Source organism: Adiantum capillus-veneris, chromosome 8, assembly GCF_014529385.1.
Source record: "Adiantum capillus-veneris isolate H3 chromosome 8, ASM1452938v2, whole genome shotgun sequence".
Lineage (NCBI taxonomy): Eukaryota > Viridiplantae > Streptophyta > Polypodiopsida > Polypodiales > Pteridaceae > Adiantum > Adiantum capillus-veneris.
Genome location: NC_140938.1, coordinates 114,515,260 through 114,517,491, shown reverse-complemented (window position 1 = coordinate 114,517,491; position 2,232 = coordinate 114,515,260). Strand labels below are relative to the sequence as shown.

Below are 2,232 nucleotides of genomic sequence, written 5' to 3'. Positions count from 1 at the left end.
AGGGGCTCATCTTTGGTGTTCGTCCTCTATTTACTATTGCACCACATTAATTAAGGGCATATATACTTGGGTTTACCAAAATTCTCTCAATCAAACATGCAAAAAACCAAAATAATGGAAAACAGTGCCCCCTTTTTGCATTAGTAAGCCTGTCGGGTCTTGAGATCAGCCGCAGGTTAGAGGAGCTGTAAACGCCGACTTTAGAGGAAGGAGATGCAAATGAGCGTGAGTGTGAGGGTCAATGGGAAGATTCTGAGGCATGCATGCAAAAACAAAGTTGGAGCCGACTTGCAGGGCCGCTAGTTGTAGAGGAGATGCCCGAGAGACTGGAGCAACTCAGATCAGAGCCAGGCCTGAGCTTGGGAAGTTTGTTGCGGCCATAGGAAAAAACAAGAAGTGTCGAGTGCGTGGGAGAAGAGTAGGGGTCTTCTCAAGGCGTGCATACCTGCTGTTTACAAAGGGAGACACTTGCAGGCTTCCCGAGAGTAATTGAAGAGTGTTAGAGTGTGGTAAAGAGGAGCTCTAGCGCATGTAAATGGTTGTCCAGATGTTGCACTAATTTGATATAAAGCCACCATTGTACACATTCATTCCAAGTTTATCGAGTGACGTGATCTCCATAGTCTTCGTTTTTTATGGGCGTGCTTTTTGTTCTTTTTTTCTCGTATGCTTATATTTGTATGTACTATGTGAAATCTCTTTCCATGGGTATGGGATATGCCATGAGGATGCAAGCTTGTAGGACAACTTGTGTTTGCTAGTGGATTAAGCCGAGTGCTCAAATTCAGGATTGTATATCTGTGAGTGTTGTGCATGCTAAAGGTTTGACAAGGATTGTGTCCTTGTCGAGATGCATATATGGGCAGATATGGTGTTTGAAGAGGTTGTAGATAGAAGCTACAATGATTTTCTTTGCCATTGAGGACATGTTGTGAGGGTTTGCTGGGTTCGGGCAAGGGAAATAGTCGGTTGCAGATTGTGTATCGTGGTGTGTGTTTGCTAGGGGATAGGGGTGTTGTGATACCACAGGGCTATAGAGAGGCATTCATTCAGTGTGCTGGGTGTTTTCCAATTTCCCCCTTTCCATCTTGTGGTGCCCCCATTGACGATCACAATGATCGCTCAAGTGATGACGTGGTGCAATAACATGGTGCCAGATTGTGAGTTAGTGTTCTCAGGTAAGCAAGATGCTGAAGATTGGATGTCAGACGTGGAGCTCTGGATGTTGTCGATGCAAATGGTGACCGATGAAGCCATGTCAAGGGTTGTGCCTTTGGTGATGCGAGGGAATGCCAAAGCTTGGTTCAAGGGGCTGGAAGTTCCTGATAGGCAGTCATGGAAGGTAATTCGAGCTCGGTTTATCCAAGACTTCAAGCAGAGAATTTCACCTGCAAAATTGGACGCAAAATTGAAGGCATTGAAGCAAGATGTAATTGGTGAGTTTGCAAATTTTTTAAAGCAACTTGAAGAAATTTGGCAGCAATTAGAAGCTGCTGCACAGTCCCAAGGCAACGACTACTTCAAATTAGAGAGGTTTTTGGAGTGCTTACATCCCAAGATTCGAGATACGGTGGAGTTTGCTGGTGCGGAGTCCTATGAGGATGCAGTGTACGTTGCCAAAGTGAAGAGTAGAAAGACGAAGAAGATATTGGAGATGGGTTTGCTCAAGCCTAGTCATTATGAAGTTGTTTGGACGACCCCACAACAAGCAATGCAAGTACAAACAGTTCACAGTTCCCGACATGCAGCGGTTACAAGTTCTCCATGGGTAAGCTCTATTCCATATCATGTTTCATTGGTGCCCCCCATGTGGTATACATACATGCCTTCAAAGGAGGACCTCATCAACGAGGATGAAGGATGCATAAACAAGGGTATGCATGAAGAAGAGACATAAGACGTCGTTGGTTCTCAGTTCTAAGTAGAGGGTAAAGATCATTAAGTGATAGAGGAGATGAAGCCGACTATGCAAGTGTCACATGATCCAATTGTAGAGGCAGATACAAATATGGAAGTTTCTCAAGTAGTCGACAAAAAAACGAGTGATGTCTAAGACCAGGGGGTTGGGCAACCCTCTCTTATGCCTTGGGATGGTGAGGCTTTGCCGACTAGAGAGGTAAGCTCTGAGGATGAAGTTGATTGGGGGTTTGATGAGCCAATAGTCAGTATAGATGAGGAGTCACATGTTCTTGTTGCTAAATCTATGGCCAGCATGAAGATTAAGCAAGACCT

At 44.8% G+C, this 2,232-nt stretch overlaps 1 pseudogene; it reads left to right on the top strand.

The window, feature by feature from the left end:
* The first annotated feature begins 1,114 nt into the window (after window positions 1–1,114).
* LOC147452804 (uncharacterized) lies at window positions 1,115–1,921 on the top strand (annotated as a pseudogene).
* The last annotated feature ends 311 nt before the right edge of the window (window positions 1,922–2,232 follow it).